General features: G+C 46.0%; 2 long non-coding RNA genes across 6 annotated transcripts; one reads left to right on the top strand and one right to left on the bottom strand.

Annotated features, from left to right (window-relative positions):
- On the bottom strand, positions 1–27,601 carry LOC100848940 (uncharacterized). Of its 5 annotated transcripts, XR_009491406.1 has the most exons (5): positions 24,101–27,601; positions 9,734–12,813; positions 9,542–9,657; positions 1,512–1,677; positions 1–503 (listed from the first exon to the last, which is right to left on the bottom strand). It is a non-coding gene; the product is annotated as an uncharacterized lncRNA (long non-coding RNA). The 5 variants fall into 5 exon arrangements; XR_009491405.1 differs by lacking the exon at positions 24,101–27,601 and having other exon boundaries at positions 9,542–9,636; positions 10,080–17,868; XR_009491404.1 differs by lacking the exon at positions 24,101–27,601 and having other exon boundaries at positions 1–434; positions 9,734–17,868.
- LOC132342855 (uncharacterized) lies at positions 15,834–20,782 on the top strand. The gene is made up of 2 exons (XR_009491407.1): positions 15,834–17,750; positions 17,862–20,782. It is a non-coding gene; the product is annotated as an uncharacterized lncRNA (long non-coding RNA).

Genomic DNA, 27,601 nt, shown 5'->3' on the forward strand with positions numbered 1-27,601 from the left:
GGAAATTCAGACAAGGTTTTATTGGGGCTCTGGGTGCATGAGGAAGGGAGTCAAACATGTGACAAGTTGCCTTGTTTGCTCCTGGGGGGTGAGGGGGTGTCGGGGCGCGTGTGGGAAATGTGGTCCATTAAGTGGGATGAGGGCAGGCTGGGTCCAGCATTGGGCAGGAGGGATGAATGCCAGATCTGCCCAGCCCCTTGGTGGTGCTGTGTACAGGCATCACGTCCAGCACCCTCTTTAATTTTCCAGCTCCAAAGGGGTGATTGGAGTTTTGATCATTTTTCTTTTTTTATCTCGTGCATCATTTGCCCCAGCTGTTCATGTATGTAGAACTGTTTTTAGTCCCTTGTCATCTCCTTGTTGTCTGTGGCTCAAGATGTGTGTCCACGTGGAAGCACTGCAGCCCAGGTCACAGCATGTCTGAAATCCAGAACCTGGAGAGCGGGGAGGGGCAGAGAATCGAGGATGGGGCAGGCCTAGGAGTGTGCAGATCCCAGAAGAATCTAGAAAAGCCAGGGATGGGGGATGAGTTTAAGGGGCAGGGGGTGAAGAGAGGGGCACTGCCCTGAGGGATGGGAGGGGAACGTCATAGTGAGGAGTAACTCTGGTGGGGGAGGGACGGGGCTGCTTTCCCAGTTTCCCTCCTTGAGGCAAATAGGGGCCTCAGGTGCATCCGGCACCGTTGGAACTGCCAGCCTCCTGGGCCCCGCCTTGGTAAGCACGGAGCTTCTTGGAGTCCACACCGTCGTCATCCACACGCTTCCCCTCCAGGGCGGTCCTTACACTCCCGGGACTCCTCCGTGGCACAGAGCTTCTCCTTCCCTCTGTTCTGACCCTATTCTGTCCCTAGAAGACTGGCGCCCGGGCCCTGTGCCCCCGACTCCTCTCGGGGCCGCCCGGGTTCCTCTGGCCCCTCCACTGAGATCAGGAGCCCGTCTGCGAGGGTGCCACCCCTGCTGCCCACCGGACGCCTCCACAGGGCTCCCCTCTGGAATGTCCCTTTTGGCATCTCGCAGCCTTCCACCCGGCTGGGACTCAGGTCCCTCAGCCCTCCTGCCCCCAGGACCCTGTTCTTCCAATTGCTCCTGGCTTCCCTCCAGATCTCCTTGCCAAAATTGGGCCTCTGTGTACTGGGGCCAGATTTCATCTGAGAGAGAGATTTAAGTGAAATGGAAAAACTAGCTTTACTGCTTAGCCACACACGGGGGACCAAGCAGGCAAATTGCCCTCAAGACTGTGTCCTGGGACTTCCCTGGGGGTCCAGTGGTTTAGGGTCCACTTTGAAATGCAGTGGACATGGGTTCAATCCCTGGTGGGGAATCTAAGATCTCCCAGCCCAGAAGCAGGCGAGCCCTCACCCCACAGCTGGTGAGTCTCTGCGCTAAAAGCAAGATCCCACCAGAGGTAGGGACTATCTCGCATCTCAGCTAAATAAATAGATAAATAAAGAAAATATTAAAATAAATGAAAGGCATTTATTTCTGGTCCTGGAGGGGTTTGAGGAGTCTTACATTGTTCAAGGAGCAGAGCCTGATCAACTCGAGGACGCTCTTCTGTTGGGTCTGTGATGAGGTCTCGGGGAGCAGCACAATCACCCTTGTGGTTCCAGCCGGTCTCAGGTCTTCCTGCTTGTGGGTGGCATCATTCACTTCTTCCATCTGGCAGAGGTTTCAGATTCTGTAAAAGGGGTCAAAGGTCCTGGCTTAGAATATTATCGATAGCCCGTGAGGACTAACAGTTCATGAGTTTGTTTAATAGCTACAATATTATTATTTTGACTTCTTTGACTGTTTCCTTTCTTTCTGCATTTTCTCACTTCTATGATGAAATACATTCTTGACTAAAGTTGTTTTTCCTAGATCAAAGGCAGGTGTACATGGGTGGGGATCTAAGAAGGCCTCATAAGTTCCTTCTTGGCTACAATTCCAAGGGGAGTCAACCTATCTGATTTGAGGAAAGGACACAAGAGCTGGAAATAATCTCAAGTATCAAGCTTTGTTAGCATCAACAGTTTGTGTTAAGGAAACATTATTTCTCTCTTTGATCACCTTGTCATCAGTTCAGTTCAGTCGCTCAGTCGTGTCCGACTCTTTGCGACCCCATGAATCGCAGCACACCAGGCCTCCCTGTCTATCACCAACTCCCGGAGTTCACTCAGACCCACGTCCATCGAGTCAGTGATGCCATCCAGCCATCTCATCCTCTGTCGTCCCCTTCTCTACCTGCCCCCAAACCCTCCCAGCATCAGAGTCTTTTCCAATGAGTCAACTCTTCGCATGAGGTGGCCAAAGTACTGGAGTTTCAGTTTTAGCATCATTCCTTCCAAAGAAATCCCAGGGCTGATCTCCTTCAGAATGGACTGGTTGGATCTCCTTGCAGTCCAAGGGACTCTCAAGAGTCTTCTCCAACACCACAGTTCAAAAGCATCAATTCTTCGGCGCTCAGCCTTTTTCACAGTCCAACTCTCATATCCATACATGACCACTGGAAAAACCATAGCCTTGACTAGACAGACCTTTGTTGGCAAAGTAATGTCTCTGCTTTTCAAAATGCTATCTAGGTTTGACATAACTTTCCTTCAAAGGAGTAAGCGTCTTTTAATTTCATGGCTGCATTCACCACCTGCCATGATTTTGGAGCCCCCAAAAATAAAGTCTGACACTGTTTCCACTGTTTCCCCATCTATTTCCCATGAAGTGGTGGGACCAGATGCCATGATCTTCATTTTCTAAATGTTGAGCTTTAAGCCAACTTTTCCACTTTCACTTTCATCAAGAGGTTTTTTAGTTTTTCTTTACTTTCTGCCATAAGGGTGATGTCATCTGCATATCTCAGGTTATTGATATTTCTCCCAGCAATCTTGATTCCAGCTTGTGTTTCTTCCACTCCAGCGTTTCTCATGATGTACTCTGTATATAAGCTATATAAGCAGGTGACAATATACAGCCTTGACGTACTCCTTTTCCTATTTGGAACCAGTCTGTTGTTCCATGTCTAGTTCTAACTGTTGCTTCCTGACCTGCATACAGATTTCTGAAGAGGAAGGTCAGGTGGTCTGGTATCCCCATCTCTTTCAGAATTTCCCACAGTTTATTGTGAGCCACACAGTTAAAGGCTTTGGCATAGTCAATAAAGCAGAAATAGATGTTTTTCTGAAACTCTCTTGCTTTTTCCTTGATCCAGAGGATGTTAGCAATTTGATCTCTGGTTTCTCTGCCTTTTCTAAAACCAGCTTGAACATCAGGAAGTTCACGGTTCACATACTGCTGAAGCCTGGCTTGGAGAATTTTGAGCATTACTTTACTAGCGTGTGAGATGAGTGCAATTGTGCGATAGTGTGAGCATTCTTTGGCATTGCCTTTCTTTGGGATTGGAATGAAAATGGACCTTTTCCAGTCCTGTGGCCACTGCTGTGTTTTCCAAGTTTGTTGGCATATTGAGTGCAGCACTTTCACAGCATCATCTTTCAGGATTTGGAATAGCTCAAGTGGAATTCCATCACCTCCACTAGCTTTGTTCGTAGTGATGCTTTGTAAGGCCCACTTGACTTCACATTCCAGGATGTCTGGCTCTAGGTCAGTGATCACACCATCTTGATTATCTGGGTCATGAAGATCTTTTTTGTATGGTTTTTCTCTGTATTCTTGCAACCTCTTCTTGATATCTTCTGCTTCTATTAGGTCCATACCATTTCTGTGCTTTATCAAGACCATCTTTGCAGGAAATGTTCCCTTGGAATCTCTAATTTTCTCGAAGAGATCTCTACTCTTTCCCATTCTGTTGTTTTCCTCTATTTCTTTGCATTGATCACTGAAGAAGGCTTTCTTATCTCTTCTTGCTATTCTTTGGAACTCTGCATTCAGATGCTTATATCTTTCCTTTTCTCCTTTGATTTTCGCTTCTCTTCTTTTAACAGCTATTTGTAAGGCCTCCCCAGACAGCCATTTTGCCTTTTTGCATTTTTTTTTCCCATAGGGATGGTCTTGATCGCTGTCTCCTGTACAATGTCACGAACCTCCTTCCATAGTTCATCAGGCACTCTATCTATCAGATCTAGGCCCTTAAATCTATTTCTCACTTCCACTGTATAATCATAAGGGATTTGACTTAGGTCATAGCTCAATGGTCTAGTGGTTTTCCCTACTTTCTTCAATTTAAGTCTGAATTTGGTAATAAGGAGTTCATGATCTGAGCCACAGTCAGCTCCTGGTCTTGTTTTTGTTGACTGTATAGAGCTTCTCCATCTTTGGCTGCAAAGAATATAATCAATCTGATTTCGGTGTTGACCATCTGGTGATGTCCATGTATAGAGTCTTCTCTTGTGTTGTTGGAAGAGGGTGTTTGCTATGGCCAGTGCATTTTCTTGGCAAAACTCTATTAGTCTTTGCCCTGCTTCATTCTGTATTCCAAGGCCAAATTTGCCTGTTACTTCAGGTGTTTCTTGACTTCTTACTTTTGCATTCCAGTCCCCTGTAATGAAAAGGACATCTTTTTTGGGTGTTAGTTCTAAAAGGTCTTGTAGGTCTTCATAGAACTGTTCAACTTCAGCTTCTTCAGCATTACTGGTTGGGGCATAGACTTGGATTACTGTGATATTGAATGGTTTGCCTTGGAAACAAACAGAGATCATTCTGTCATTTTTGAGATTGCATCCAAGTACTGCATTTCGGACTCTTTTGTTGACCATGATGGCCACTCCATTCCTTCTGAGGGATTCCTGCCCACGGTAGTAGATATAATGGTCATCTGAGTTAAATTCACCCATTCCAGTCCATTTCAGTTCGCTGATTCCTAGAATGTCGACATTCACTCTTGCCATCTCTTGTTTGACCACTTCCAGTTTGCCTTGATTCATGGACCTGACATTCCAGGTTCCTATGCAATATTGCTCTTTACAGCATCAGACCTTGCTTCTATCACCAGTCACATCCACAGCTGGGTATTCTTTTTGCTTTGGTTCCATCCCTTCATTCTTTCTGGAGTTATTTCTCCACTCATCTCCAGTAGCATATTGGGCACCTACTGACCTGAGGAGTTTCTCTTTCAGTATCCTATCATTTTGCCTTTTCATACTGTTTCTGTGGTTCTCAAGGCAAGAATACCGAAGTAGTTTGCCATTCCCTTCTCCAAGAGACCACATTCTGTCAGGTCTCTTGACCATGACCTGCCCATCTTGGCTTGCCCCATGGGTATGGCTTAGTTTTCATTGAGTTAGACAAAGCTGTGGTCCTAGTGTGATTAGATTGACTAGTTTTCTGTGAGTATGGTTTCAGTGTGTCTGCCTTCTGATGCCCTCTTGCAACACCTACCATCTTACTTGGGTTTCTCTTACCTTGGGTGTGGGGTATCTTTTCACGGCTGCTCCAGCAAAGCGCAACCGTTGCTCCTTACCTTGGACAAGGGGTATCTCCTCACTGCCTCCCTTCCTGACCTTCAACATGGGATAGCTCGTCTAGGCCCTCCTGTGCCCGCACAGCCACCGCTCCCTGGACGTGGGGTGGGCGGCTGCAACCGGCGCACTAAAGCGCGGCCGAGAGGAGCTACCCCCCATCCGAGGTCAGGGGCAGCAGCCGAGAGTGCCAGGCTGTGATGGCACAGGAACGGCAGAGAGGAGCTACCCCGCATCCAAGGTCAGGGTGGCAGCCGAGAGGAGCTACCCAAGTCCGAGGTCAGGGGCGAATGCTGAGAGAAGCTACCCCGCTTCCAAGGTCAGGGGCAGCACCGAGAGTGCCAGGGTGCGATGGCACAGGAACGGCCGAGAGGAGCTACCCCACGTCCGAGGTCAGGGGAGTCAGCTGAGAGGAGCTACCCCGCGTCTGAGGTCAGGGCGGCAGCTGAGAGGAGCTACCCAAGTCCGAGGTCAGGGGAGCTACCCCGCGTCTGAGGTCAGGGGCGGCGGTCCGGAGGAGCGACCCCATGCCCCCACGCCCGAGGCCAGGGGCAGCAGCCGAGAGGACCAACCCTACCTTGTCATAGCCCCTGGGCAAACATTTGAAAACTATGAAAGCATATTACAATGAGGATAATGATTAATGATTTGTGATATTTTTCAAAAGAGTCCTCCTATTTTAGAGGGCAACAAGCAAGATGAGTTTTTGAGTGTTTCCATCTGATAAATATGTGGTGTCCCAGTTGTCCTTCCTGTGAAGCTAGAGCTTGAATTGTCTCGTTCACAATTAGTGTTGCAACTAGAGAAAGCCCACACTAGCAATGAAGAGCCTGTGTGTTATATCAAAGACCCAGCCTCCAAGAATGTAAATCATAAAAACATATGTACAAAAAAGAGTCTGAGACTGAATTCCAGAAAACAAGGAACCAACACCATTCTAACCTCAGGAAATCCAGGCCCAAATCCTGCCATTTGATTTTGCTTGCAGAATTCTCTCTTCTAAAGGGCCCCAAAATACGAAGATTATTGCAAATGTCAGGAGACAGTCATTTTTATTTACCTCATAAGGCTGCTCAGAGTTAAGCATCTCTAACTTCTGGAGAAACCAAGCGAGAGAAAAGTAACATATTTCCATTTTACACACAGAGGGCATTTATTCAATTGCTGTCAATCATTAGTAGCTTGAGGGGAAGGGCTGGGCTTTATCTAGAAAGCCAACAGATCAATAATATTTCAGAGCAAAAAAAAAAAAAAAAAACAAAACCCATAAACTTTAAAACTATATTTACAAGTTGACTCAGTATTTCATCTTTTGTTAAATACTTTTATGATACCAGCAGGGTTTTGTAATTGGGATTTTAAAATATCTTATCCAGTTAGTTGCCTGGTATAATGTGAAATTGATCAGACATCAGTGCTTGTCAAAATGGTCTCTCCTATGAATCTTCTTGGAGATGAAACCTTTTGCAAAACCATCAGAGTACAATAACTATGTGTGACTGACTTAAAGACTGAAAGACATGGTGACACAACTGAGCACAATGTAATGGGTTAAGAAACTTGGTTACAATAACCAGAATTATGACTTGGTAGCAGAACTTGGTATGCCCTGGTATGTCCTAATTATGACATTGGGACCTACCAGGTTTGTAAGAATTCCATAATTTTTCTTTTTTAGCAAATCTCTATTAGTAATATCCATCCCAGTATAACCTGAGAAGGCTTCTCATTCACTTGATAATGCTTCCCATGGTGTTTAACATACCAGTGATTCTAGTTAATCTAATATTTCCCTCAGAGATGCCTCACAGTTCCTCTGGAACACTCAGAGTTAGCTAGAGAAAGAGACTTATCATCTGTTCTCCAAGGCAGCTCATATTCCAGGAAATTTTGTCTGTTAACAGAGAGAGAAAACCAAATTCCAAAACTGTTGCAGCTTACTAGTAATAATAAAAGTCATTTACTCCATTAACTTATATTTAATCTTAATCAATCCTGAAATGTACACAATTCTTGCTAAAGTCACATCATGAGAAATGCTGGTCTGGAAGAAGCAGAAGCTGGAATCAAGATTGCTGGGAGAAATATCAATAATCTCAGATATGCAGATGACACCACCCTTATGGCAGAAAGTGAAGAAGAACTAAAAAGCCTCTTGATGAAAGTGAAAGAAGAGAGTGAAAAAGTTGGGTTAAAACTCAACATTCAGAAAACTAAGATCATGGCATCAGGTCCCATGACTTCATGGGAAATAGATGGGGAAACAGTGGAAACAGTGTCAGAATTTATTTTTGGGGGGCTCCAAAATGACTGCAGGTGGTGACTGCAGCCATGAAATTAAAAGACACTTCCTCCTTGGAAGGAAAGTTATGACCAACCTAGACAGCCTATTAAAAAGCAGAGACATTGTGTTACCAACAAAGATCCATCTAGTCAAGGCTATGGTTTTTCCAGTGGTCATGTACGGATGCGAGAGTTGGACTGTGAAGAAAGCTGAGCACTGAAGAATTGATGCTTTTGAACTGTGGTGTTGGAGAAGACTCTTGAGAGTCCCTTGGACTGCAAGAAGATCCAACCAGTCCATCCTAAAGGAGACCAGTCCTGGGTTTTCATTGGTGGGACTGATTCTGAGGCTGAAATTCCCATTTATTTTTAGTAGATGTTAAATCATATCACATTAGCAAAATCCCTTAAAACTGAAAATCAAGAAATAGGCAATTTAATTTTTTTATCAACAGTATATTTTAAAACGTATAAGACATGCATATCTTAGGGCACAATTTTTCTTTTGTCATACGAGATATGTACTTAATAAATTCAAAAATATTTAGTGTTTTTTCATAAAAGGAAAAGATAAGTAAACATAGACTTGTTCAGAACTCAGTGTTTCACTGTTTTATCTAAAATTGATTTACATTTTCAATGAATTCTCATCATTGAATTTAACAAAACTAATGGTTTAAATTCCTGCGCGTCCAAAAAACAAAGAATAATTCTTTTAAAGAGCTTACCTAAAAGCTTCTATACCATTTAGTTCAGTTATTTATGAGATTATCAGTGTGAGTGAACTTTCTTGCTGACAACTTTTGCCCCAGGTATGACCTAGTGACTAGCAGTAGAACTAAGTACAGTGAAAGAATGTTGGTGTCTCGTGTCTCCAGTAATCAGACACAGTTAACAAGCTAAACTGATGTCAGTACCAGACAGAGAATTAATACTGAACATTTCCCATATTTTGTGACTCAGAAATACTCCATTTGTAAGCGCTTATTGTACTTTGAGTCAATGGAATAGAGCTCATTTAGAAGTTAACCTCAGGAATATTTTCTAAAGACAAAGACACACACGGAGACACACACACGAGCAGAGATCTGTTTCATCATTTTACATTTCATGAATCAGGCACTGCAATTAAACTTGTCAGTTGATGAAAAACAGAGAGAACCGTCAAATGTTCACACTTGAGGTCAAAGGCTTCTTTTTCTTTCCTCCTTCCACCCGTCTCCTGGCTCGGTTTCAGTTCTTCTAAATAAGCCAAGGCTGAAACGCAGGCAATGTGGGCTGTGTTTGTATTAATACTTAGGGACATGGTGAGGCTTAACATCAACTTCTCCTAAGAATATCTTTGTTCTCTCAGGGTGAGTGTTCTAGAAAACTCAAGTGTGTTATCAAGACACTCTCTCCAACTGCACATGTAAAAAGAACCAGTTCTGAAATTTCAAAAGAGTTTCATCTCAACCATTTTCTCCAAAGTCTAAAGAATATTGTGACTACATAGTGTTAAACTATTTTGTCCTTATTGATAGGTTTAAACGTGTAGGTTAACCAGTCATCCAAAATGTGTCCTACGAGGTTATCAGAGGAAATCAAAGGAGCATTTCCCATTTTTGATCAGACGCCCATGAGCCAAATACAAACCAGACCTCATTAGCTGATGGAAACCTTAATGAGGGGAAGGACACTAGAAAGCATAAAACTCAGAGTGGGTGTTTCCAGTTCCTGCCAAGCCCATGACCTGAGTCCTTAGACCTCACAGGTGGGATTTCCAACATGAAAACTAATCAGACAGGCACTCAATGTTTCCCAGATGGAAACAAATGTTCCTCAGATGGACATGTTGAAGGAGCCTCGGATACATGTCGGGGGACTCACCCAGATGCTGGTCGAGATGTCTCGATGTCCCAGACGTTGTCTTTCTCCTTCCTCAAAATAATTCCTTGGAGCAGCAAAATTCAAGCTGGTGTGGGCTGGAGGAAGACAGGAACACCCTTGAGGCGAAGGTGGCCTCCCCACCCTCTAGGGCGGCCCTTCCTCTTCCCTCCTCTACCGCCTTGGTGTCCCTACTGCCTGCTTGGTGGACCGAGTATGACTGGGGCTCAGCCTTCTAGACACGGGTCCTCAGAATTCAGGCCTCTGAAGGAATCTTCCCAGTGTTCCAACCTTCTGGAAAGAGGCTGCGTGGAGGAAAAATCTAGAGAGTGTGATGGAGCCAGGGGACACCCAGGGTGTCAGTCCTAAGCCAACCCCACACGGGGCTCCAAATTTGTTACCCAAATTCAGCCTCTGCACACCAAGGCAGAGTGAAGTTTGTAAGAAAGAAGTATGGGTAAGGTAGAAAGAAAGAGCTTTACTGCTTTGCTAGAAAATTGGCCCATATTGGCGTTGTGCCCCCAAGACCAGGAGTGCCAACCTGGAGTGGGTATGTGGAGTCTTTAGTGTTTATGGAGCCATGGCTGGTGTTGAGGCAGTGGGGAGGCCGCAGCATCAGCCTTCTTGTTCCAGCCAGTCTGGGGTCTACCTGCTGTGGGAAGCAGTTCACTTGTTCAGCCTGGCGGGGCTTTTGGTAACTGCAAAATAGCTGACACATATGGCACAGATATTATCAAGAGACCTTGAGGAAGAAAAGTCCTTGACTTTGTTCGAAGGCTCCAGCATTATTATTTTGTCTTGTTTGACATTTTCCCCTTCAGGGCTCTAATGAAATTTATTCTTTGTTTTTCCCCATCCTCGGCAGAAGGCATGAGGGATCTTTGTTCCCCGACCTGGATCCTACCTTCAGCCCATGAATTTGACTGGTGGAGTCTTAGCCACCAGACCACCAGGGAAGCCCCTAAATGAATTTCTTGGTGAAAGATTTTCTACAGACAAAAGGCTGGTGGAGGACTTGACTGGGGATTTCTTCTGGGAAAGCCTCAGTGGGTCCTGCTTGGTTACAGTCTGGCCCTTCCCTGGTCTGCCCCTGCTTGGCCTCTAAGCCCTGCAGGAGAAGGAAGTCAGCACAGAAACAGGCAGGAGGCCACATGGGAGTTCAGATGCCATATTTCCTTAGGGTGAAGTCTATATGTTGTCAGGGTGGCTGAGTGGTAAAGAATATGTCTGCAATGCAGGACATGCTGGGGACTTGAGTCTGGTCTCTGGATGCATAAGATCCCCTGGAGTAGGAAATGGCACGCCACTACAGCATTTTTGCCTGGGAAACCCCTTGGACATTGGAGCCTGTGGCACCACAGTCCAAAGGGTCACAAAGAACCATCGAACAGGCACACAGGTAGGAAGGTAACATTTGTGCATTGCTGGTAACAGCAAAAATTCCATTTCTATATTTTATCCTGGTTCCTGCAGTGGAGGAACCAATACAGGAAGGCAAGCTGGTAATCTTTGTCTCCTGAACACTGTTACCATCATGTCAGTGATGTCTCTCCAGGTTCAAATCAGTCTTGTTGGTTAGGCAGGCAGAGTTGGGATGTGTAAATCATAAGCGGACTGAAATCTTGGTCATAAACATCCCACACTGATAAGTCCTCTAACACAATAATGCATTTTATTAAGACTTCACAAGAGCTGCTCCTCCCCTCTGCTCTGACCCTATTCAGTCCCTTGAAGACTGGCGTCTGGGTCCTATGCACCCCCAGCTCCTCTCAAGACCACCAGGGCCCCTCTGCTCACATTAGGAACTGGCCTCTGAGCTCCTGGGTCTGTGCCACAGCACTACCCCTGCTCCCCACACTGAGCCCCTCAGGGCTCCCCTCCAGAATGTGCCCTCTGAAAACCTCCCCAAGCCCTTGACCCCAGGGGGGCTCAGATCCCTTGGCCCTCGCTCCTCCAGATCTGGCCCTTCCCCCTGCCCTGTGCCTGGCCTGAGCCTCAACCCAGCAGGGGAAGGAGGTCAGCACACAACCAGGCAGGAGACTGATCTTGGCTTGCAGTGACTCGAAGCAGGGTTTCAGCCCTGGCCAGAGACTGAGGTCGGGCTGTGGGAGGGAGAGCACTGGATCCTAACCACTAGACCACCAGGGTGAATGGCCAGTGACAAACCCTGACTCATTATCTATGTAGAGGTGAATCCCCACCTAGAGATGGAAATTGGTGAAGCAATCAGAGTCTTTATTAGGAGGAAAAGATAGACACACCAGAGGGCTCAAAGAGAGTAGGGGAGTCGGGCCTCATGGTAGTTAGGGTCACTTTTAAGGGGCATTTTTTCTGGATTTCCTTTAGCCAATCATCTTGCTTTTCCTGGCTCTGAGTCCCTTTTTGGTACACCTCAGGGTCCCCCTGGGCTTGTCAGGTGGCTCAGTGGTAAAGAACCCACCTGCCAATTCAAGAGACATGGGCTCGATCCCTGGCTTGGAAAGATCTCCTGGTGGAGATAAGGGCAACCCACTCCAGGTTCTTGCCTAGAAAATCTCATGGAGCCTGGTGCATTACAATCCATGGGGTCACAAAAGATTCAGACACAACTTGGTTACACAACAGCACTAGGATTCAGTCTAGCCATTGAAATGAAGAAGAGCTACTTGTAACAAGAAAGATGCATGTAGGGCTTCCCTGGTGTTCCATTGGTTAAGAGTCCACCTGCCAATGCAGGGGACATGGGTTCCATCCCTGGTCCAGGAAGATTTCACGGGCCTTGGGGCATTTAAGCCTGTGCTCCACAACTACTGAAGCCTGCCTGCCTAGAGCCCACGCTCCACAACAAGAGAAGCCACCACAACAAGAAGCGTGTGTCCCCCAAATAGAGAGGAGCCTCCACTCGCAGCACAGAGAAAGCCCCCACACAGCAACAAAGACCTAGTGCACCAGAAAAATAAAACAAAACCGCAAAAACATATCGCAATAACAGGAAATGACGTGAGGAATGTTCATTTGTGGTTAGACCACTCGGGTGAGAATCTGGGCTGCAGATGGAGTAAACACACCTGCTGGAGAAGTTTTCACACTGTCAGGCATGGTGGTCCTGTTGAAGAAACCGAAAACACTACAGAGCACAAGTGTGATCTGCCTTGTAAATCCTTCCTGGGCCCTCCTTTCCTAGGAAGATTTCTGAGCTGATCCACTCCAGCACCACAGACAGCTCCCACTTCTGCCCTGCCTTTTCCCAGGTGGTTCATCAGGAGCTCAGCAAGCAGAGGAGGGCTGTCGACGGCCTGGACAATATGATAGGCAGGATGGGAAAGATTAGACCGAGACTAGGCGAGGCTTCAACATGGACCCCAGGTGGGCATAATGTGGGCAGGGATTGGAGACAGAGACTAGGAAGCTGTAGGTGAGAAAGGGGACGCTGACGACATGGGAAAGGACACCAGCCTCATCAGAGACAAGCCCTTTCTCCCCAGAATCTACCCAGAGGGAATCAGCCACAGCTCTGAATAGCAGGGAGCCTCATGAGCACAGAGGTCACCTGGAACCTCCTGGATTCTAGGTTCTATGTGCCCAGATTTAAATGAGCCCAATGTCAGTGCGTGCAGCCCTGCTCTTCAGAGACTATTCATCTTCCCCAAGGCTGAGTCATTTAGACATACTTTAAATTCACTGGCTCCGATGATAGAGAATCTGCCTGAAATGCAATCCCTGGGTCAGGGAGAAGGGAATGGCAACCCACTCCAGTATTCTTGCCTGGAGAATTCCATGGACAGAGGACCCTGGGGGGCTACAGTCCATGGGGTTGCAAAGAGTTGGACACAACTGAAGCGACTCTCACTGCACTAAATGCACTCTGAAAGTTGTAGGGGTTGTAACTTCAGGGCACTCGAACCTGGAGAGAATAGCTGTCATCAGCGTTGATTGCAAGCTTGGCCCCCGCCACATCCAGTCACTCATTCTTGACCAGTAAGAGCCCCTGAGGTTTGCTTTGCCTCATGCTTTTACAAATAAAAGCCCAGAAGTCAGAGCCACATCATATCCAGGTGTGATCCTGTCTTAATGAATAGTATATATGAGGAGTTTTGAGTGTCCAAGTGTTTGCAGAAATACTTTGGATAAAAAGACATCTGGGGATTCCCTAGTGGACTAAGTGGTTAAAAATCTGCTGGCAATGCAGGTAACTACATATGAAAAATTAAAGTGTTAATTGCTCAGTTGTGTCCGACTCTCTGCAACTTCACGGACTGTAGCCCTCCAGGCTCCTTTGCCCATGGAATTCTCCAGGGAAGACCACTGGAGTGGGTGGCCATTCCCTTCTCCAGGGATCTTCCCAACCCAGGGATGGAATCCCATCTACTGAATTGCAGGCAGGTTATTTACCATCTGAGCCACCAGGGAAGCCCATCTACATATAAAATAGAAGAATATAATGTTTCACTTTAACTGATGCCTGGCCTAAATTTCCAGTCATACTAGCCATTGTTTTAAAATATCCCTTATGGGCAGAGACACTTTAACATATATTAAAATTAAACCAGTTTTCTTGTGATTATGAATTGGTTTCATAAAACAGCATCCAAGGGACCACTCCCCCACCCCCTAGTCAAAACACTTAATGTGCTTCAAAGTAAATAAAAACATAGTCTTCAAAGATGAAAATTGTAAAACCCTAATTACTAAAGGGATGATTATCCCCATTTCTCCATTTGATACATGAATCTTGCCTGGCCTAAGATTTGGGAAAAATTTTAGGTCATTCCATATTGGATGACTACTAATAATAGTGTGGCTTCATTGATTAGAGCCCCCAGACCCAACATCCAATATTGTCAAAACCACTAATTCTGTTCAATCAACAACTGGCACATATTTAGTTTTGTTCAGTGCCTGTGTCAACAGTCTCTCATCTAAGATAGCCTGCACTCCCAAAGGGACACAATTCCCCCATTTCAGGCTTCACACAGGTACCACAAGGGCTCAGCATCTCAACTGGGCAGACAATGTTTTAGCGGCATCCCCCTTTCTCCAGGAGCACAGGTATTGAAACAGGAGCAGAATCCTATGGTCCTTGTGCCCCATGCCCCGCCATGTGCCTGCCTTTCTTCTACCTGAGGAAAACTTTAGTCAAAGAATGCCTGCAATCAAAGAAGTGAGAGATGGGAAAGCAAAGGAAGAGTCAAAGGAGATTAAAATTAACGTAGTGATTAAGCATAGTCAAGGATATTTACCTGTTTCTGAAGGGCTATAGATAATATTCCGAGCAATATCCAGAGAGCCACGTTATAGATAGAGAAGCAACAAGTTGAGATGTTAATTACATGATGGTCAGACTGAACACAGGCTGTAAGCGGCCACTGTTTTCCTTGGAAATGGAATTTATGTTGAAAAACTGTTACATGTTGGGAGGGACAGTCAATGTACAAAGAACTCAATACAAAGTAGATAGTTTTAACCTTGGCTAGGGAGAAAAAAAGTCTTAAGTAATGTTCTTTTCCTGTATTTTCTTTAGAAAATATAGCAGCTGACTGTGCTGTTTCAGCATATAGCAGCCCCCTCGCACTTCTGTCTGGAAAAGCTCTTGCCCCACTGGTTGCCAGGAAGGGTGTGGGTGGGGGAGCGGTCAGTCCGCCTTTGGACAGCTGTCCAGCATCCTCCCCCCACCCGGCCCGGCCCGCTGGTGCCTGAAATAAAGCAAACTTTCCTTCTTTCCGCCAACCTGGCCGGTCTGCTTGTTTGAGAGCGGAGCAGCCGCACCCACCACACTTCTTCCGACAGCAGTGTGAGGTTTCAGGATGACATCCGCCTTCAAGGAGATGCAGTGGAAGCAGGTTTCATGTGCGAAGGACACAGACGTCTCACACCTTCTGGTCCTTTCCTGGGGTTCTGAAGCAACACGGTGCTCATGTACACATCTCCCTTCCACATCAGAGTCAACAGACAGTCCCGTCAGCGCCCTCAGAGACGCCTGCACTCAAGGAGCTTCGGGAACGGTGTCTCCCGCCATCTGGAGTCCCTGCACGGCTTCTGATGGCCACAACGTGCCCAAGGATTCGGGTGCAATGACACTACCCCTAGCAAGCTTTCTCAGCCCTCTCGAGACACGAGTGCGTCCAGATTTGATTCTCACACACACGTAGCCCATGTGCCCACGGTCCCCGTCCCCGGCTTCTCAGAGACCACCTCCAGAGCTCCAAACACGCTCGGCTTATTCAAAAAGGGATATGCAGCAGCTGGCTTGGCCCCACACCTCTGCCCGCTTCCTGCAGAACTTTTTTCCCCAAACCACCAGATCTCAGCTCAGGCTTCGACACGCCCCCTCAAACTTCCACAGCGCTTTAAAACCTGCGGCTTTCCCTGGGTCCCTGCACCCTGCGCGGGCCCTCTCCTCACTAGGAGAGCAGTGAACGACTTTCAGCTTCTGTCTGTAGTGACCCTGGCCTCTCTGCGGAGACGCTCAGGCACCCCTGTCAATTAAGTCCCAGCCACCGCCTGACCGAAAGCAAGGCGATATTCATTATGTTTGGCGGGAGAGCCAGAACGATTTCCTTTATACGAGACCTCCTCCTGCGCTTCCTAAGGCACCTTGTGTGGATTTATCTCAAGGGTAAGATGATGCTCTTTCTGCCAAATGAATCACCCTACCAAGACGTGTTAAAGGAATTCATTGACCTGATTTGTCTGCGGGCAGTGAAACCTAGTTTGCACTTTTGGACAGGAAAGACTGCTGGTGCTACGAGAAACTGGTTTCTCGTTTCCGTTGCACCCAAGATGTCGTACTGCTTTAAGAAAGAACGTGATGAAGCAATGCGGGCAAATCGGGTTTAAACGGCATTTGGCACGACTTGGCAACGATTTGCTGAAGGATGCTTGACGTCCTTGTCGCGTCTCAAGGACGACGATCAGCTGAACTATGAACGAGAATTGAAAGGATTTGAAAACGGCATGACTCCTACACCTGTTATGTTTGTGTGTTTCCCCCATAGCTTCCCAATCCAGTTTATGCTGACAAATGTAGTCACACGTTAGGAGGGACAACCCCTGTGCAAAAGTAGTCAGTAGCAAGTAGATAGTTTTAACCTTGTTTAGTCAGGCAACAAGTCTTAAGTAATGTTCTTTTCCTGTATTTTCCTTCGAAAATATAGCAGCTGACTGTGCTGTTTCAGCATAGAGCAGCCCCCTCGCACTTCTGTCTGGAAAAGCTCTTGCCCCACTGGTTGCCAGGAAGGCTTTGGGTGGGGGAGCGGTCAGTCGGCCTTCGGACAGGTGTCCAGCATCCTCCCCCCCCGGCCTGCTGGCGCCTGAAATAAAGCAAACTTTCCTTCTTTCCGCCAACCTGGCCGGTCTGCTTGTTTGAGAGCGGAGCAGCCGCACCCACCACACTTCTTCCGACAGCAGTGTGAGGTTTCAGGATGACATCCGCCTTCAAGGAGATGCAGTGGAAGCAGGTTTCATGTGCGAAGGACACAGACGTCTCACACCTTCTGGTCCTTTCCTGGGGTTCTGAAGCAACACGGTGCTCATGTACACATCTCCCTTCCACATCAGAGTCAACAGACAGTCCCGTCAGCGCCCTCAGAGACGCCTGCACTCAAGGAGCTTCGGGAACGGTGTCTCCCGCCATCTGGAGTCCCTGCACGGCTTCTGATGGCCACAACGTGCCCAAGGATTCGGGTGCAATGACACTACCCCTAGCAAGCTTTCTCAGCCCTCTCGAGACACGAGTGCGTCCAGATTTGATTCTCACACACACGTAGCCCATGTGCCCACGGTCCCGGTCCCCGGCTTCTCAGAGACCACCTCCAGAGCTCCAAACACGCTCGGCTTATTCAAAAAGGGATATGCAGCAGCTGGCTTGGCCCCACACCTCTGCCCGCTTCCTGCAGAACTTTTTTCCCCAAACCACCAGATCTCAGCTCAGGCTTCGACACGCCCCCTCAAACTTCCACAGCGCTTTAAAACCTGCGGCTTTCCCTGGGTCCCTGCACCCTGCGCGGGCCCTCTCCTCACTAGGAGAGCAGTGAACGACTTTCAGCTTCTGTCTGTAGTGACCCTGGCCTCTCTGCGGAGACGCTCAGGCACCCCTGTCAATTAAGTCCCAGCCACCGCCTGACGGAAAGCAAGGCGATATTCATTATGTTTGGCGGGAGAGCCAGAACGATTTCCTTTATACGAGACCTCCTCCTGCGCTTCCTAAGGCACCTTGTGTGGATTTATCTCGAGGGTAAGATGATGCTCTTTCTGCCAAATGAATCACCCTACCAAGACGTGTTAAAGGAATTCATTGACCTGATTTGTCTGCGGGCACTGAAACCTAGTTTGCACTTTTGGACAGGAAAGACTGCTGGTGCTACGAGAAACTGGTTTCTCGTTTCCGTTGCACCCAAGATGTCGTACTGCTTTAAGAAAGAACGTGATGAAGCAATGCGGGCAAATCGGGTTTAAACGGCATTTGGCACGACTTGGCAACGATTTGCTGAAGGATGCTTGACGTCCTTGTCGCGTCTCAAGGAAGACGATCAGCTGAACTATGAACGAGAATTGAAAGGATTTGAAAACGGCATGACTCCTACACCTGTTTTGTTTGTGTGTTTCCCCCTATAACTTTCCAACCCAGTTTATGTTGACAAATTTAGTTACATGTTAGGAGGGACAGTCCCCATACAAAAATACTCAATACGAAGTTCATATTTTTACCCCAAATCTTTACCCTTTAATCTTTTCCAGTATTTTTTCAGAAAATACTCCCTTTGTAAATTCAAATTTGTCCGTTTTGAGTCTTCTGACTCAGCATTTTGAACACTTCCATTTCTTGTGTTGGTAGCGCTTTGCAGGTTCTCCTGTCTCTTGTTTTTGCCTCTCAAATTCTTGTTTCTTCGCCGCACATGGAGCTTGCTCATATTCTTCGTGTGCCTTTTGGTTTGATGTTTTCTTTTGCTTTGGAATGTTTCATAGAGTATATTCTCGTGCTGCAGTGCCCTTCTGGCAGAAGCCGTTCAGTGCTACAATGTCCTTCAGACAAAGCCTGGTCAGGCGTACCTTGGTCTTCTGGCAAAGACTGCTCACCTTGTTCTAACCAGGATTGGTCAGCTTTTCTCAGCTGCTTGCTGAGTCTTTCCTCTCCAGCTAAATAGAGATGGTTCCAGTGACCAGGGTGTTAGGGCAAGCGCACTGATTGTAACCACCCACCCTGGCCAGGCACTATAGTAACCATTTGCAGGAGTTGTTTTATGACAGGACCTTCTGGCAAGGAAGACGGAACTACTAAGCCTCCACTTATTAGAAGAAGAAGTTTGGGAGAGATCCCAAGGAGACTCCACTTGTCCGACCACATCCCAGAATCCTTCTCTCTGGCATCCATCTGGCCTGAAGTAGGTGTGCACCACCAGGAAGGACTCTGAGTCAGAATGTTTGGCTAAAGACAACCCGGAAACTAATCCCATCACCATAACACCCATGACCACAAGCCATGTGACAGAGCTGTTCTCCTGCGTTCCATTACCCTATGGCTCTCCACCCGGGTGCTCTTTCCCAAGAAAATCTCTTGCTTTGTCAGCACATGTGTCTCCTCCAACAATTCATTTCTGAGTGTTAGACAAGGGCCCAGGTTTGGGCCCTGGAAGGGGTCTCTGCTCCTGCAACAAGGGTACCAATCTGTGCACTGGGATTCGCCTGAGCTCATCTCACATGCTAGTAAAGCAATGCTCAATATTCTCCAAGCCAGGCTTCAGCAATACGTGAACCATGAACTTCCAGATGTTCGAGCTGATTTTCGAAAAGGCAGAGGGACCAGAGATCAAATTGCCAACATCCTCTGGATCAAGGAAAAAGCAAGAGAGTTCCAGAAAAACATCTATTTCTGCTTTATTGACTATGCAAAAGCCTCTGACTGTGTGGATCACAATAAACTGTGGAAAATTCTGAAAGAGATGGGAATACCAGACCACCTGATCTGCCTCTTGAGAAATCTGTATGCAGGTCAGGAAGCAACAGTTAGAACTGGACATGGAACAACAGACTGGATCCAAATAGGAAAAGGAGTACATCAAGGCTGTATATTGTCACCCTGCTTATTTAACTTCTATGCAGAGTACATCATGAGAAACGCTGGACTGGAAGAAACACAAGCTGAAATCAAGATTGCCAAGAGAAATATCAATAATCTCAGATATGCAGATGACACCACCCTTATGGCAGAAAGTGAAGAGGAACTCAAAAGCCTCTTGAAGAAAGTGAAAGTGGAGAGTGAAAAAGTTGGCTTAAAGCTCAACATTCAGAAAACGAAGATCATGGCATCCAGTCCCATCACTTCATGGGAAATAGATGGGGAAACAGTGGAAACAGTGTCAGACTTTATCTTTTTGGGCTCCAAAATCACTGCAGATGGTGACTGCAGCCATGAAATTAAAAGACGCTTGCTCCTTGGAAGTAAAGTTATGACCAACCTAGATAGCATATTCAAATCAGAGGCATTGCTTTGTCAACTAAAGTCCGTCTAGTCAAGGCTATGGTTTTTCCAGTGGTCATGTATGGATGTGAGAGTTGGACTGTGAAGAAGACTGAGCGCCAAAGAATTGATGCTTTTGAACTGTGGTGTTGGAGAAGACTCTTGAGAATCCCTTGGACTGCACGGAGATCCAACCAGTCCATTCTGAAGGAGATCAGCCCTGGGATTTCTTTGGAAGGAATGATGCTAAAGCTGAAACTCCAGTACTTTGGCCACCTCATGCGAAGAGTTGACTCATTGGAAAAGACTCTGATGCTGGGAGGGATTGGGGGCAGGAGGAGAAGGGGACGACAGAGGATGAGATGGCTGGATGGCATCACTGATTTGATGGTCGTGAGTCTAAGTGAACTCTGCGAGATGGTGATGGACAGGGAGGCCTGGCGTGCTGCGATTCATGGGGTCACAGAGTCAGACACGACTGACAAACTGAACTGAACTGAGCTGAACTGAGCCTTATTTTCCCTCCAGAGCAATATCTTGGAAGTTTGCTGAATCTTTAGTTTTCTTTGAAATGGGAAGCCTCATCCCTCGCGAATGCTCCCCATGAGGGCTACAGATGGTTATTACATTGCTATGTACTCTGCTTTACATTCTTATTTCTGAATCCCGCCGATGAGACTCCTTCTTCTTGCATCCCAAAACACCCTGTCCATGCCCCTCTCCCCCGACCCATGGTGCCCTCCATCTACAACTTAAAAAAAAAAATTGGAACTTGATACCTGAGTAAAATAAAGATATAAGTAAATGCAGTGCAGTGGATGGTGTGTTTCTTTGGTGTGGTTTGCCTGATGTCCAGCCCAGGGTCTTTCCCATGGACCCTAGAGTGGGAGTGGGTCTCCAGCAGGAGAAAGTGCAAGGGTGGGGGTAGGAGTCGACAGGAGCCCTCTGTCGGGGGTGGAGGCCAGGGTGCTGGGGTGCAGATGTGGTTCAGAGAAACGGGAAGGGGAGTGGAGGTCCACAGGCTCAAATTGTGGACTTGAGACCAGACAGGTTTTGAGAAAATCCTGCCTCAGTAGCCGAATATGCAGAGAAGCTGCGGTGGCACTGGATGGTTTGAGAAGGCAATTTCTGACGTCAAATCACATCCCAATCAGGATGTATACCAATGGAGCCCAGAGGAGAAATTGGAGCCTAGAAGATAAAGTGCGCGCATGAAAAGGGTGCATAGAAACCTTCCAATGGCTTCCTGATGTGAACGTTTTGTCCATGGGACAAAAAGACCCAGATCTGGCCATTCTTAACATATTGTTATGGCTTTCTGAATATTATAATATTATATTAATATTATATTAGTATAATATAATGATATTATAGTAATTAAATGTCAATATAAATTATAATTTATATAATCTATATTTTAAATTTTTACATGAATTTTAAAGTTTATATATAATATAAATTTTATTTTTATTACAATTGAATTAATATATTATTAATGATAATAATTAAGATATATTCTATTACTATAATATATTATGTGAATATATATTATATTTAATGTTTTAATTATATTATATATTATAGTAAATATTATTTTATATAATATATCAATTATATATAAAATTGTATAAATGATAAGGTAGAATAACAGATGATTCTAAAGAATGTATTATATATAATATATAATATTTGATATAATGACATTATATATAATTATATATTTTAGTAATGTTAAAAATTATATATAATATGTTATATATAATATTTAGCAATATATAATATATGTTACATAATGTATAATAAGAATATATACAATATATAGTATGTATTATAAATGTACATTGTACATTATATGTAAAGCATATAATTTATCTATAATATTATCTATTTATGTATTATGTTAATATCAATATGTTGTATATAATAATATATACTCTATAACAATATATTATATAATCTTTTACTATATATTATTATGCTATATATTATATCATTGTATATGTAATATTTTATTTATATATTTATTATTATAGATTTTGAGCATATATTAAAACTTATTGCATTTTTAAATGCCTTAAAACTAAAACCAAGAAACAAGCAATTGATTTTCTTTAACAACATTAAATTTTATAATCTATAAGACATAAAAATTTATGGCTAATTTTTCTTTATGTAGTGCAATATATGTACTTAGTAAACTGAAATATATTTAGTGTTTTTTTCATAAAAGGCAAAGGTAAGTAAACATAGACTTGTTCACAAGTCAATGTTTCAGTATTTTATCTAAAACTGATTTAACTCTTCAATGAATTCTCATCATGGAACTTAATTTAACAAAACTCTAATGGTTTAAATTCCCGAGAATCCAAAAAGACAAAAGATAATTCTTTTAAGGAGCTTACCTAAAGGCTTTTCTACCATTTATCTCAGTTATTTATGACAATATATCACTATGGGTCAACTTTTGTGCTGACAAATTTTGCAACAGCTGTGACCTACTGACTAGCAGTAGAACCAGGTACAAGGAAAGTCGGTGCTGAGGCTAAATGTTGGTGTCTCGTGCCTCTAGTAATCAGACACAATTAAACAAGCAAAACTGACATCAGTACCAGACAGAGACTTAATATTGAACATTTCTCAGATTTTGTGAGTCTTAGAAATTTGTAAGCACCTGTTTTTCTTTAAGTCAATGGAATAGAGCTCATTTAGAAGTTAATCCCAGGAATATTTTCTAAAGATAAAGACACTCACTGAGACACACACACGAGCAGAGATCTGTTTCATCATTTTATATTTCATGAATCAGGCACTGCATTTAAGCTTGTCGGTTTATGAAAAAGAGAGAGAATAACAAATGTACACACTTGAGGTCAAAGGCTTCTTTTTCTTCCCTCCTTCCACCCCTCTCCCCTGGCTCAATTTCAATCCTTCTAAGTAAGCCAAGGCTGAAACGCAGGCAATGTGGGCTGTGTTTGTATGAATACTTCAGGGAAATGTTTTTTTTTTAATTTATTTATTTTAATTAGAGGCTAATTACAATATTGTATTGGTTTTGCCATACATGAACATGAATCCGCCACGGGTGTACACGTGTTCCCAATCTGAACCCCCCTCCCACCTCCGACCCCATACCATCCCTCTGGGGCATCCCAGTGCACCAGCCCCAAGCATCCTGTATCCTGCATCAAACCTGGACTGGCGATTCATTCCTTTTATGATATTATACATGTTTCAATGCCATTCTCCCAAATCGTTCCCCCCTTGAGGGACATGTTGAGGCTTAACATCAATTTTTCTCCTAAGAATATCTTTATTCTCAAAGCGCGAGTGTTCTAGAAAACTAAAGTGTGTCATCAAGCCATCTCTCTCCAACTGCACATGCAAAAAAACCAGTTCTGAAATTTCGAAAGAGTTTCATCTCAACCATATTCTCCGAAGTCTAAAGAATATTGTGACTACATAGTGTTAAACTATTTTGTCCTTGTTAATAGGTTTAAACGTGTAGGTTGACTGCTGCTGCTTCTGCTACTAAGTCGCTTCACTCGTGTCCAACTCTGTGCGACCCCATAGACGGCAGCCCACCAGGCTCCGCCGTCCCTGGGATTCTCCTGGCAAGAACACTGGAGTGGGTTGCCATTTCCTTCTCCAATGCATGAAAGTGAAAAGTGAAAGTGAAGTCACTAAGTCATGTCTGAATCTTCGTGACTGCATGGACTGCAGCCTACCAGACTCCTCCGTCCATTGGATTTTCCAGGCAACAGTACTGAAGTGTGTTGCCATTGCCTTCTCCGTGGCTTGACTAGTCTTCCAAAATGTGTCCTAGGTGGTTATCAGAGTGAATCAAAGGAGGGCTTCCCATTTTTGAATGGACACCCATGAGCCACATACAAACCAGACCTCATTAGCTGATGGAAACCTTATACGAGGGGGAAGACACCAGAAAGCATAAAGCTCAGAGTGGCTGTTTCCAACTCCTGCCAAGTCCATGACCTTAGTCCTTAGATCTCACAGGTGGGATTTCCAACATGAAAGCTAACCAGACAAACACTCACTGTTCCCCAGATGGAAACAAATGTTCCTCAGATGGACATGTTGAAGGAGCCTCAGATACATGGCGGGGGACTCACCCAGACGCTGGCCAAGATGTCTCAATGTCCAAGACGCTGTCCTTCTCCTTCCTCAGAATAATTCCTTGGAGCAGCAAAATTCAAGCTGGTATGGGCTGGAAGAAGACAGGAACATCCTTGAGGCGAAGGTGGCCTCCCCACCCTCTAGGGCGGCCCTTCCTCTTCCCTCCTGTACCGCCTTGGTGTCCCCACTGCCTGCTTGGTGGACCGAGTATGACTGGGGCTCAGCCTTCTAGACACGGGTCCTCAGAATTCAGGCCTCTGAAGGAATCTTCCCAGCGTTCCAACCTTCTGGAAAGAGGCTGCGTGGAGGAAAAATCTAGAGAGTGTGATGGGGCCAGGGTACACCCAGGGGGTCACCCCTAAGCCAACCCCACACGGGACTCCAAATTTGTTACCCAAATTCAGCCTCTGCACACCAAGGCAGAGTGAAGTCTGTAAGAAAGAAGTTTGGGTGAAGTAGAAAGAAAGAGCTTTACTGCTTTGCTAGGAAAAATGGGCCACATTGGCCTAGTGCCCCCAGAGCCGTGAGTGCCAGCCTGGAGTGGGTATGTGGAGTCTTTAGTGTTTATGGAGCCATGGCTGGTATTGAGGCAGTGGGGAGGCCGCAGCATCAACCTTCTTGTTCCAGCCAGTCTGGGGTCTACCTGCTGTGGGCAGCAGTTCACTTGTTCAGCCTGGTGGGGGTTTCGGTAACTGCAAAATAGCTCACACATAAGCCACAGAACATTACCAAGAGACCTTGAGGAAGAAAAGTCCTCGACTTTGTTTGATGGCTTCAGTATTATTTTGTCTTGTTTGACATTTTCCCCTTCAGGATCCTCTCACTGCTTTGATGAAATTTATTCTTTGTTTTTCCCCATCCTTCCAGAAGGCATGAGGGATCTTTGTTCCCCGACCTGGATCCTACCTTCAGCCCATGAATTTGACTGGTGGAGTCTTAGCCACCAGACCACCAGGGAAGCCCCTAAATGGATGATTTGGTGAAAGATTTTCTACAGACAAAAGGCTGGTGGAGGACTTGACTAGGGGTTTCTTCTGGGAAAGCCTCAGTGGGTCCTGCTTGGTTACAATCTAGCCCTTCCCTGGTCTGCCCCTGCCTGGTGTCTCAGCCCTCCAGGAGAAGGAAGTCAGCACAGAAACAGGCAGGAGGCCACAGGAGAGTTCAGATGCCATTTATTTCTTTAGGGTGAAGTGTACACGTTGTCAGGGTGGCTGAGGGGTAAAGAATATGCCTGCAATGCAGGACATGGCGGGGGCTTGAGTCTGGTCTCTGGATGCATAAGATCCCCTGGAGTAGGAAATGGCATGCCACTACAGTATTTTTGCCTGGGAAACCCCATGGACAATGGAGCCTTGGGGGCCACAGTCCAAAGGGTCACAAAGAACCACCGAACAGGCACACAGGTAGGAAAGTAACATTTGTGCAATGCTGGTAACAGCAAAAATTCAGTTTCTGTATTTTGTCCTGGTTCCTGCAGTGGAGGAACCAGTACAGGAAGGCAAGCTGGTAATCTTGTCTCCTGAACACTGTTACCATCATGTCAGTGATGTCTCTCCAGGTTCAAATCAGTCTTGTTGGTTAGGCAGGCAGAGTTGGGATGTGTAAATCATAAGCGGACTGAAATCTTGGTCATAAACATCCCACACTGATAAGTCCTCTAACACAGTAATGCATTTTCTTAAGACTTCACAAGAGCTGCTCCTCCCCTCTACTGTGACCCTATTTAGTCCCTTGAAGACTGGCGTCTGGGTCCTATGCACCCCCAGCTTCTCTCAAGACCACCAGGGCCCCTCTGCTCAGATTAGGAACAGGCCTCTGAGCTCCTGGGTCTGTGCCACAGCGCTACCCCTGCTCCCCACACTGAGCCCCTCAGGGCTCCCCTCCAGAATGTGCCCTCTGAAAACCTCCCCAAGCCCTTGACCCCAGGGGGGCTCAGATCCCTTGGCCCTCGCTCCTCCAGATCTGGCCCTTCCCCTGCCCTGTGCCTGGCCAGAGCCTCAGCCCAGCAGGAGAAGGAGGTCAGCACACAACCAGGCAGGAGACTGATCTCAGCCTGCAGTGACTTGAAGCAGGGTTTCAGCCCTGGCCAGAGACTGAGGTCGGGCTGTGGGAGGGAGAGCACTGGATCCTAAGCGATAGACCACCAGGGTGAATGGCTGTTGACAAACCCTGACTCATTATCTATGTAGAGGTGAACCCCACCTAGAGATGGAAATTGGTGAAGCAATCAGAGTCTTTATTAGGAGGGAAAGATGGATAGACACGCCAGAGGGCTCAAAGAGAGTAGGGGAGTCGGGCCTCATGGTAGTTAGGGTCACTTTTAAGGGGCATTTTTTCTGGATTTCCTTTAGCCAATCATCTTGCTTTTCCTGGCTCTGAGTCCCTTTTTGGTACACCTCAGGGTCCCCCTGGGCTTGTCAGGTGGCTCAGTGGTAAAGAACCCACCTGCCAATTCAAGAGACATGGGCTCGATCCCTGGCTTGGAAAGATCTCCTGGTGGAGATAAGGGCAACCCACTCCAGGTTCTTGCCTAGAAAATCTCATGGAGCCTGGTGCGTTACAATCCATGGGGTCACAAAAGATTCAGACACAACTTGGTTATACAACAGCACTAAGCTTCAGTCTAGCCATTGAAATGAAGAAGAGTTACTTGTAACAAGAAAGATGCATGTAGGGCTTCTCTGGTGTTCCATTGGTTAAGAGTCCACCTGCCAATGCAGGGGACATGGGTTCCATCCCTGGTCCAGGAAGATTTCACGGGCCTTGGGGCATTTAAGCCTGTGCTCCACAACTACTGAAGCCTGCCTGCCTAGAGCCCACGCTCCACAAGAAGAGAAGCCACCACAACAAGAAGCGTGTGTCCCCCAAATAGAGTAGCCTCCACTCGCAGCACAGAGAAAGCCCCCACACAGCAACAAAGACCTAGTGCACCAATAAAATAAAATAAAACCACAACAACATATTGCAATAACAGGAAATGACGTGAGGAATGTTCATTTGTGGTTAGACCACTCGGGTGAGAATCTGGGCTGCAGATGGAGTAAACACACCTGCTGGAGAAGTTTTCACACTGTCAGGCATGGTGGTCCTGTTGAAGAAACCGAAAACACTACAGAGCACAAGTGTGATCTGCCTTGTAAATCCTTCCTGGGCCCTCCTTTCCTAGGAAGATTTCTGAGCTGATCCACTCCAGCACCACAGACAGCTCCCACTTCTGCCCTGCCTTTTCCCAGGTGGTTCATCAGGAGCTCAGCAAGCAGAGGAGGGCTGTCGACGGCCTGGACAATATGATAGGCAGGATGGGAAAGATTAGACCGAGACTAGGCGAGGCTTCAACATGGACCCCAGGTGGGCATAATGTGGGCAGGGATTGGAGACAGAGACTAGGAAGCTGTAGGTGAGAAAGGGGACGCTGACGACATGGGAAAGGACACCAGCCTCATCAGAGACAAGCCCTTTCTCCCCAGAATCTACCCAGAGGGAATCAGCCACAGCTC

The sequence above is a fragment of the Bos taurus genome, chromosome 18, assembly GCF_002263795.3.
Source record: "Bos taurus isolate L1 Dominette 01449 registration number 42190680 breed Hereford chromosome 18, ARS-UCD2.0, whole genome shotgun sequence".
NCBI lineage: Eukaryota > Metazoa > Chordata > Mammalia > Artiodactyla > Bovidae > Bos > Bos taurus.